The sequence below is a fragment of the Passer domesticus genome, chromosome 7 (genome assembly GCF_036417665.1).
Source record: "Passer domesticus isolate bPasDom1 chromosome 7, bPasDom1.hap1, whole genome shotgun sequence".
Classification (NCBI taxonomy): Eukaryota; Metazoa; Chordata; class Aves; order Passeriformes; family Passeridae; genus Passer; species Passer domesticus.
The window spans coordinates 32252512-32263569 of NC_087480.1; positions in this window are offsets into that span (position 1 = coordinate 32252512).

Below are 11058 nucleotides of genomic sequence, written 5' to 3' on the forward strand. Positions count from 1 at the left end.
GGCACAGGGGATGGCGGACGATGCTGACCTCAGGATTCGTGTGGGATGGCACTGTGCCTCCTTTTCCTCTGGCCTCCCTGGGAAGGGAAGCCTGCGGAGCAGGGGCAGGGCCGTGCCGCAGGGCTGAGCAGAGCAGAGCAGGAGGGGAAGCAACCAGGGAGGCTGGGAGGAGAAGGACGGTCAATCTTTGGCAGCTGGTGAGCAGTGGGAGGCAAAGGCACCTCTAAAAGCCTCCCCCGACCAGCCTCTCTCAAGGATAATATGTCCCTTGAGCACAGGCTCCTTCACCTCTGTTTCCGTGGCTCAGTTTCCCTGAGGACAGCTGCCCCATCTGTCGGCACAGGCTGTCCTGAGGCTGCCAGCCCAGCGCTTCGGGAGCCCCCAGCCCGTGCCCAGCTGGCCCAGAGCACCAGAGCCCCGTGCAGTCGTGGCACTGCCAGGGCTGGCAGTGAGACCAGCCCGGAGAGCTGCCACAGCTAACAGCACCTAAAACTGTGGAGGCCTTTTCCTTTGAAAGCTTTCACTTTCAAAGGCTAGAAAAACATAAGGAAAACAAATCAATCATGGTATTTCAAAACTAAAAGGAAGGATTTCATATATTACTGACATACCTTGCCAATTTCTTTTCTTTCTAAGGGGAAGAAAGCATTTCTGGTGGTATTTAGTTTGTGTTAAAGATGGGTTTAATCCTGCCCTTTGGAGGCAAGGAGAGAAACTGACAGGCACTTTGGGTTCAGAGCAGCCATCTCTAGAGTCTGAATATTCCTCCTTCAAGAAAAGGAGGCCCCTGCCAGGCTGTGTGCCCTCCTGCCGCACAGGAGGCAAATACACAGAGTGGGGAGGACAGCAGAGCAGGAATATGTGGTTCTGGCATTGGGTCTTGCTGATGGAGACTGGCCCAAACTTTGATGAGAGCAGAAGGCCCCAGTATCTCCATACCTTACCCCATTCCATGTTGTTGGGCTCGAGCAAAGCCAGGGCTGCCCAAGGATGCAGGTAGACAGTGCTCTTCAAAGTGCAACAAGAACAAACACCACCAGGTCTGGGTAAAAAGGAATTTAACAGCCTCAAGACAGGCAACGAGCGTGTCTGTGCCTGAAGCTGTGAGTGCAAAACCGTGTCCCCTGAAAGCACGTCCTTGGTGCCTCAGCTCTCTGTGCTTGTCTGGGCCCCTGCGAGGGCAGTGCCCTGCGAGGGGGCCCTGCACCAGGGGGGCTGCGGGTCGGGCCAGGCCGGGGCTGTGGCGGTGGGTCCGGCATGCAGGGACCGCTCCTTGTCATGCCGGGGCGTGCTGAGATCGGCAGGACAGACGGACGGCACAGGCGGCACATCCTGCCCTTTGGGGACACCTGAGGCTGCCGGGGGCTGCGGACGGGGGCTGCGGACGGGTGCCCGGGGCTGGGCCCCGCGGGATGCCCGGGCTGGGCCCCGCGGGATGCCCGGGGCTGGACCCCGCGGGATGCCCGGGGCTCGGCCGGTCCGTGCCCGCCGGTCCCGCTGGCGGGGCCGCAGCTCCCCCGCGCGGCATCGCCCGGCCCGGACACGGGCGCTCGGAGCTGCGGCTCCTCTCAGCTCCTCGCTATTCAAACGCTTCCTGCCGGGGCCAGAGAGCCGTGCTGGCCTGCCCGTGACCCGCCGAGCCTCCTCCAGGCGGCACAAGCCCCAGCGCGCCCAGCCTTTCCTCTCAGGAGAGATGCTCCCGTGTCTTCTCCATGGCAGTGACTCCCACTGGAAGGTCTCCAGGGTCTCTCCTGCTGCCGGCCAGCCCCACACTGCATGCAAGCACTCCAGGTGTGACCCATGCAGCCTGAGTAGAGGGGAAGGATCCTCCCTGTGCCTGCTATCAGCCCTCAGCTAATGCACCCAGCCACCATCCACCTTCTTCCCTCCCAGGGTGTGTTCCTGGCTCCTGCCCAGCCTGTTTCCTGCCAGCCCCCTCAGGGCTTTCTCTGCCAAGCTCCTTTCCAGCTGGGTGGCCCAGCACATAGTGGTGTGGGGGCTGCTCCTGTCCCTAGTGGGACTCTGCCCTTCCCTGTGCTGAGCTGCAGGAGGTCCCTGTCACCCCATTTTCCCCAGCCTGTCTCTGCAGGGCAGACCAAGCCTCCGGCTTGCCAGGCACTCCTGTCAGTCCAAAAGAGCACATGTCAGATAACTTAGGGTCAAAACCTGAAAGATCCCTAGCATCACATGGATGGGACACATCATCTTCCTTCTTATCTGGCCCAGAGGTAAGCAAGGTGAGCTACAGGCTGTGGTTGATCCTTGCATGCTCCTGGTGTGTGCTGGAGCTCTTTGCAGAGTCTGTGGTCTCAACTCTTTTGGTTCCATGGCCAGCACCACATCCTGCTGAGAGAGACCAGAGCCTCAGGAGGCAGGTGGTGTTTGTATTCCCACGCTGGATTCTGCGCGGCAGTGTGCCCACCAGAGGGCACAGACAGAGAGAGGCTGGTGGAATGTGTCCCCACGTTCCTGGGCTCCACAGCGCCGTGCCAGCTGCCAGCAGCAGCCAGGGCTCCTGAAGGCAACGCTTCTGGAGCTGCCAGGGAGATAGGTGAGTGTGCGAAGTGAGAGGTGGACACAGCAGCTGCCACTCACCTGACACAACTTGTGGTTGGGATGGCAGGAGGCCACACAGCCTGGCAAGGGCCACAGCAATCAGTGGCAGCGCCTCATGCAACAGCTCCACCACACAGGCTTGCCACAGGCACCCAGGGTGAGGGAAGCTCCCTCCTACGTCCATCCGCTGAAGGAGGAAATCCATCCCATGGAGTGAATTAGCCAGGCAGGAAAACTCGTGACATGGTCCTGAGCTGCACAGCAATTTGAGAGGTTTCCCTACTGACCTCAGCAGTGAGATTTTTGTTTACGTCTGTGAGTCAAATGATACCGGGGTGAGCAGGCACGTGCTCCGGAAACCATTCCAGGGATGTCCACGGGAGCACGAGGCACAACTGCCCCGAGCCTGACCCTTCAGCATTCCTCTGCCAGAGCACCTGTGCAGGGACAGGAGGCCTGTCCAAGCCACAACAACAAATGTATTTGAAAATATGGAATGAATGAATGAGCTCAGCTCCTCAGCTCCTAAAAGCAATTATAACAGAGCTTTCCAAGAACGGTTTTTGAAACCAGGAGCTGGCCAGGTGAGTGGCACTGCATCAGGTGGGTTAGCTGGCTGGGATGAGCCCCAGGCTTCCTAGACAGGTCTGTTCCATCTGTAAGAGCTTATGAGAGCAGTTTAAGGCTGGATTCAGGAGAACTTGCACTAAGCTGAGCTGCAAAGGCACTGATTACAAAGCTCAGGACGGATTACTGCAGTGTGAGGAAAGTGGGACCTCATACAAGTTCTGCCTTATAATGATATTATGCTGAAATTCCTGGCTTCCTGTTCCCATTCACCAAACAGTGGCAGATGCTGGGGCCTGACATTTTCCCACCAGTGTCAAAGACTTTTGGGATTCACCTGGGCTTTCCTACACATCAAGGCATTCTGTCCCATGCTGGCACTGGTACCTACAGAGCACCATGGAAACCCCTGCTCCATGGCTATCCCATGCATGGCACAGCCAGGAAAAGAGCTCTGGCTATTAGTCCTAGTTTGAAGGGAAGAGCACAGAAGATGCCAAAGGAATCCAGTAGGTAAATATAAGGGTGTGTCCATACAGCTGACCCCTAACTCATAGCCAGCACCTTCAGGGATGCAGCTGTTCCATCCAGCCTCCCTGAGATGTCAGCTGATTGTACCCATCCCCACTTCACACTGTAATTAACCCTGGCCCCTGTGATCGAGGCAAGGTTTTGCCTTGCTGTGTTTCAAAATACAAATCTCCTTGAGCACACGATTCCCATTCCATCAGGCACGTGCCCTCTCTGCCGCGTGGGGCTGTGCAAGACAGTCCCTGGGTTTTGAGGCCACTTAACCAACATCAGTGCCCTGCCTCACAGCACTCTTCCAGCACACCCACACACTGCCAGGCTGCTCCATCAGCACTCGGACACGCGGGCATTCTTGGCTTCTGGGCCATTTGGGAAGGATCAGCATGTCCTCCTGCCCCTCTCTGTCTGCACGTCCCACGCTTCAGCAGGAGGCTGTGACAGGAAGGGTGTGCAGAGGATTCACCACTGGCAAGTGCCATGCCCAGGCACTGCACGTGTGTGCCCTCGCTGCCCTTGGCACGGCGGCTGCACCAGCACCATCTGCACATTGCACAGCTGGCACTGGCACCCGACACACAACCAGTAGCACCTGATTTACCAACAAGCCCTGATTTACCATGCTGCTGCAGAAGGACAGCAATCTCTCCACACAGCCCTGACTGGAGCACCCTGCCCTGCCCACACGCCTTCCCCCTCCCCTGGAACCCCTCCACATTCCCCTGTCTCCTTGCTGGCCTCAGAGCAGCCCTGCCAAGACAGGGCAGGGGACAAGAAGTGCCCTCAAGGGGAAGCAGGGGCTCGTGGCAGTCATAGGACTGCTCAGAGACAAAGCAAGGAAGCAAAACCTTCTGTTTCAGCCTCTCAGACAGAAAACCCCATTAGAAGTTTCTGGGGAAACCTCCAACTTGGACAAAAGTGAGGCTCCGAGGACTGGTTGGCTTCAGTTCTTTTGGCTCCAGGGAAACCAGCCTGGCTGACCCACATGACTCCCAGCTGTGGTGGCACCCACCTTGGGATGTCCCCCTTGTTATTACCCTGCTCTGCTCTCTCCTGAGCGGAACCATGGACCTGAGAGGTCAGGGGACTGTGCAGGGAGACCCGGGCAGAGCCCACACACCCCAGCCAGCCCCTGCAGAGGCTGCTGGAGATCAACATTCAGCATTGCTGGCAAAGTGAGCATAGGCCAGGGCCAGGTCAGCCTGTCCTGCTCCGTGTGGCGCTTCTGAGGTGTCTGGGCCACATGGTTGGACCCACAGCTCACACAGCAGTGCTCTGATAAACATTGGGAAAGCTGACCTTTGTCCTGCAGCAATCAAATCCCTGATTAACACCTCACTGAGGGATGCATGGGAAGGGGAAAAGGTGGAGAGAAAATAGGGATTAGACAGTCCTGATAAAAACATGACCTCTCTCTGACAGCAGCCCGTGACAGTATTGACGTGTCCCTGGGGAATGAATGAGCTCAGCTGCTCAGGCAGGGAGCTGCGAGCATCAGCCTGACCAGCAGCATTCAGGGAAGGTGATTGATTGACTGGGATGTGCTGGGACAGGTTTCTCCAGCAGTCACCACCACACCAGCAGCACATCCGGAGATGGCACCAGTGCCAGCATCACCAAACCTGCCCAGCATCACCGGGGGTCCTGTCCATGTCCAGAGAAGGATGGTGAAGGGTCTGGAGGTGAAGCCATGCAAGGAGCAGGGACGTCACTTTGCTTGATCAGCCTGGAGAAGAGGAGACTGAGGGGAGACCTCATAGCAGTCCACAGCTTCCTTACAAGGGGAAGAGAAGAGCACCAATCTCTTCTCTGGTGGCCAGCAATAGGACCTGAGGGAACAGCAAGAAGCTGTGTCCAGCAAGGCTTACATTGGGTATTAGGAGAAGGTTCTTCACCCAGAGAGTGGTTGGGCATTGGAACAGGCTCTCCAGGGAGGTGGTCATGCCTGCCAGAGTTTCAAAAGTGTTTGGACAATGCTCTCAGGCACATGGTGTGATTCTTGGGGTGTCCTGTGCAGGGCCAGGAGTTGTGCTTTGATGATCCTTGTGGGTCCCTTCCAACTCTGTGGTGCTATGGGACCTGTTCCAACATGCTCTCTGTTTGCCCTGGGACACCAACAGCAGATCACTCTGCCATGGTCAGTGCCCACACCTCACTGAAGATCCCATGGGCTATGGGGGCCCAAGAGGTGTTGGAGAGGACACCTTCATACCACCAGCTTCTACCCCCACCACCTCGGCTTCATGCTCCCTGTTCTCCCTTATATCCTTGCCAACTCTGCTGCTCTGCACCCCAACAGTGCTGTCCTTAGGTTTGGGAAAAGAGATGAGAGCAGAAGCCGGACCCGGCTCCCAAACTACACAGAGAATAACTGCCCATGGAGGAGCAACATTCCTGCAGGAATGTCCTACCCTCGTTGTCCCTCCTCATTAAACACTGTGCCTATTACAACAGGAGCACCGGAAGGGCTTTGTTGGTGATGGAAATGCCAAAGGCCGTCACCAGGCGGATGGGAGGAAGCCACTCATGCCCATGAGGCTGAGGTGGCTGCACCCAGCTAGAGCTGCCTGCTGGGCTGTCCTGCTGCTGGCTGATTCACTGGCCCCATTCCTGGGGTTCAGAAAGGCAAAGCTTCAGTCCCAGCAGGACTCCTGGTCCCCCTGCATATGGCAGAGGAGTCCCCCAAAGCTCCTCTGTGGGACAGGGTATATGCCAGAGCACCCACCCCGTGCAGAGCAGGGAGCTCAACCATGGGTGTCCCCCACTCGAGTGCTACACTAACCCCACACACTGTCCCTCTTGGAGACAGCTCACCCTACAGCAGAATTCTGGTTAAGAGGATGGACCTCTTCCCTCAGGTGCCCGAGGCCAGCACATAAAACCCCTGGACACAGAACCCTCACAGCTCAGGGCATGAAAGGAGAGCAGGAGAATGTCCAGCACCATGTGGCCCTACACGGAGCCAAGAGAGGGGTTATTAATGCTTTGTCTATTCCTGCCCCAGGAGGGACATCCTTGGCCAGGGACTGCCAAAGCCCATGCCACCACAGGCTGTAAGAAAACACCTGCAGATGTGACCCACTGCCTGTGTACAGAGCCATGCCCAAGCTGCCAACTGCTCCTGCCATTCCATCTTCTCTGACCTTGTTCCAGTGCTCCCAGCCTAAACACGAGGCAACGTGCCTGCAATGGGCTCCTCTCCCCAGCTTCACTGAGCTTGCCCTCTGCCACTGCCTGGCAGCGAGCCCAGGGCCCCGAGGAGGAGCCATGCTCACAGCTGGCCTCCAGCCCCGCTGTTCTCTGACACTTCTGCTGTCACAAGCACCTGAGTTGTGCCTCCTGTTCTGCCTGCTCCCATCCACAGAGCCCACACACAAGCGACAACACATTCCCCTCCAGACAAGAATCCCTGTCATGAGCTGGGCACAGCAGGAAGAGCCTGAGTCAACCCAAGAGCTGCCCAAAGCCGAGAAAGCCAGGACCTGCTGAAAAGTATCCAAGGAATTCAAGGCAGGGATGAGATGCAGCCCTCCTGAACCCCGAGCTGTGCAGCTGCCAGGCAGAGCGTGGCAGGTAGAGTGAGGATCTGCTCTGCTTTGAGGGGTGTTAGTGACCATCAATAAACCCTGGCACCTGCAGGCCATGCTCACACAGCCCAGGGCTCTACAGGACAGAGTAGCATCCCTACAGCCTTCACACACTGCTGCTTGGAAGTGACTTATCCACACCATGGCAGCCAGTTTGGCTTTTGCTGGCTCACCAGGAATGAGCTACCTTCTGGTCAGGTGACAAAGACACAAAATATTGCTGCACCTGCCGTGTGGTGCCCAGAGGGGTGCCAGCCACGGTGACTCATGGAGCTTCCAAGGGACACGACTCCCACAAAGCCCAGCTGAGCCAACCAAAGCTTCTGCTGAGACAGACAGAAACACAGAGAAGGCCAAGTCTGGAGCTGTGCCTCCATGGTACACCATCTTTGTCTTTAGTAGTTTCTCCTTCACCAGAGGGTCCTACACATACGTTCAGCATCTGTGCTGCCTTGCACAGCCTGAACCCAGGCTGGGTACCCAGCCACGCTCTAGTTTGCTGTGCTTGAGGCAGCTTGAAAGGAGAAATGAATGCACAGTGAGCAGCTCAGCTGCTCTGCCTCAAGGTGAATGTCATCTGCCTGCCCTGTCGTCTCCCCTGCTAACACTTTGGTTTGATACAAACCCTTGCATCTGCAGAGGGGTTCTGGCAGGGCAGCCTTTCCAGGCCCCTCTCGCTGAGCCCTGGTGCCAAAAATGTTAATTACAGCATCACAGCCTCTCCAAGCTCTGCTCTTACACAGGAGCATTGACTGATGAGCTTAACAAGGAATTTACCACTCATTCTGATTCTTCTCATGAGCTGTTCCTGAACTCATCTGCCAGTTCCATTTTTGATTTCTCCTCTGAGCACAACTCCATCTTTCAAGGCAGTGCTGACAATCTTCCCTGACTCTAGAGGCAGTCTTGAATTTACAGTTTGCCCATTCTCAGCAAAACCTACCCAGATCCAGCTGCCTCTTTTCTCTTCCCTGCCAGACAGCCAGCTCATGCTGCTGCAACACTCTCGGAGGGGCTTCTGCTCCCTGTTTCTCACCCAGCCCTTCAGAGCTATGTGTCTCCTCTCCCCACTCTTGGCAGCTCCCAAGACTTTCAACATCAAAGTTGCCATCCACTAAGCCCAGATATTTCCAAACAGCCTGGCTGTATTACATCCACCTGTATACAGGGACATGCCAGTCCTTGTTCTCTTCCATCCCATTCCCTTCCCCTCCTGGAGAGGCAAAGGTCACCCAGCCATGGGATTTCAGCTCTGACACACTGATCTCAAGCTTTCTCCTCCCTTAGCCAGGGCTCAGCTCCCACCCGCCCTCCTGTTATCCATGCCCTACATAGCTGAAAGCCAGTTGAGCTGAAAAGCAATGGAGAACTGAAGCTGTGTTTGGAGCAAGGCAGTGTGTTTGCTCACAAAGGTGAAAAACCAGTGGCTCAGGATGAGGCACAGCTGTGATATCAGATCATGCTGCTGATTGTGCAGGGTTTCACAGAGCAGCCACAATGAGTTTTCACATTGAAGACCTGCCCTGGAGGTTCTCTGGAAAGCTCCATATCCAAGGATCACAAAGAGCAAGCTCCTGTGTTTCAGCAGTGATTCATGGCTGCCACTGCCAGCTTTTCCCTATCCCAGCTGGAATTTCTCACCACCCTGCACCACAGGGCCCTGTGCTTCAGGCAGGACCTGTTTTCATTGCACAGAGGAGCTGGGTCCAGCTGAAGGGGATTAAGCTCCATGTACAGGGATCTGCTAGCCAGGAGCGGAGCACGAGGAGCCATCCTCCCCTGCAGACTGGCACATCCACAGCAATGGCCAGCTGTTCTCACAGCTGGGGGGTGGACAGCCAAACGCTGGGAGCAGCCAACACCCGAGCCACCCTTTGGAAGTCCCTGTTCCAGGGATCCAGGTCCTACCCGTGCTTTCAGGACAAAAGAAAAAATGTGGGAGGTGGTTATGGTTCCCACCGCACAAAACAGTTCCTTCCTTTGCCTGCAAAGACATCCAGCTTCTCACCACGTGGAGAGGGGCAGAAAGTGAGGCTGAGCACAGCCAAGGTTTTTTCTACAGAAAGGCATGGACAAGGATGCCTGGGGTCACAAAAGCAGGCAGGAACCCCTGTAGAGAAGCAGGGACCTGTGACAAGGGCTGCAGAACAGTGGAGCACCTCCTCCCACTGAAGAGCATTCCTCTGGAGACACCCGGGCTGGCTGTGCCTCGCCAGCTCTGTGCAGCACCAAACGTGTGGGAGATCACAAGCATATCCCATCTTTCCAGGGCTTCAGCACCTTTTGTTCCTTCTTTGTGTCACTCTGATCAGGAAGCTGAGCTCGAGGTCTCCAGAGGCCACTCTGCACCCACACCAAGGGCAACCACGGGCTGCAGCTGATCCCTCATTACTCCTGAATGCCCCAGGTGCCTCTCCCAGGATGGAACACACATCTCAGTGCACCAAGAGCCACCACAGCAACCAAGGGGAAGCTAAACCACGCAGCAGGCTGAGCTCACAGCAGGACAGAAAAACACATCTTCTCTAACCCTGAGCTGCAAATCCTCAAGAGAGAGCTACAGAGAGCTTTTAAGACGAACCAGAAACAAATTTATAGCTTTACTGACACCAATGTCATGGATAAAGACTGGCCACACATCCTCTCCCATCAGCCACTGCATGCTCCATAGGCAAAAAGCACTTGTCCCATCCCATCCCCACTTTTCCTGTTAAATGTCTAACTCCATCCTACAGGCACACTTGAGATAAAACCTAAAAGGTTTCTTCTTGTCATCAACCTCTGCCCATCCAAGAAATTTTCCCGTTTTTTCCAAGCTTTAAGAAAAAAATCCCAACAGAATCAGCAAACCCCTGTATCAAAAAACATTTATTTTCTTTAAGTATGCTAGATTATGCAAAGCTACCTCTTCTAGGATCTCCAGACCTCACTGCATTCAAATCCTAAGCTTGGCAGAGCTGCAGTACCAGCTGGCACAGGGCACTACAGGTGATCAGATTGGCATAAGAGCCCTGACCCTCCCATTCCCCACCAAGCTGCACCCAGCTCAGCAGCATTGTGTCAGACTGTTTTGAGTAACACTTGCTATTTCATTTATCTCAGCCCAGACAGAAAATGAATGAGTGCCTCTGCATTTGGGGTAGGGGACACTCCTAAAGGTGGAGGTGGTGAGTGTTACTGCCACAGCCCAGGGCAGAAGCACAGCAAAGCTCAAGGTACTTATCTAAAACTAACCAAGGAAACGTGCTTTGTCTCCTCCAGAACAAGGAGCCAAGGACTGCTGCAGGATGCTGCGGGGAAGAGAACCAGCCACTAACTCTCCTGTGGAGAAGGGAAGGCCCTCCACCAGAAATAGAGGGGTTGGGTCCCAGGTGTTTTAGGACACAGCTGAGCAAAGCCACAGAATCCAGATCTGGTGCTCGGACCGGCTTTATTGCATTTAAACACCCACGTAAGCCCAGCCCAATCTGCTTCACAGCTCTGAACTGCTGCAGCCACAGCTGAGGGAAGCACCACCCCACAATGGGCAGCTCCTCATTCTGTTCTACTGCCAGCCAAAACCCTGTGCATTCCTACCCAGGTCTTCACGCAAGGCTGAGCTGGGGAGTCTCCTCAGCCCAAACTCAAGACTGAGACACCTCTGCTACCCCACTGGCAGTACCCCTCTGGACAACAGGAAGAAATGAAAGCAAGACTCTTTAAATCTGTATCCCTGCAAGCCAGCTCAATTAAGAGCCTGGATTCTCCTGGCTGCCAGCCCTGCAGGTTTCCTACCAGAGCCCCGAGCCCCTTTGTGGGGGCCCTGGCAGGAGGCACAGGC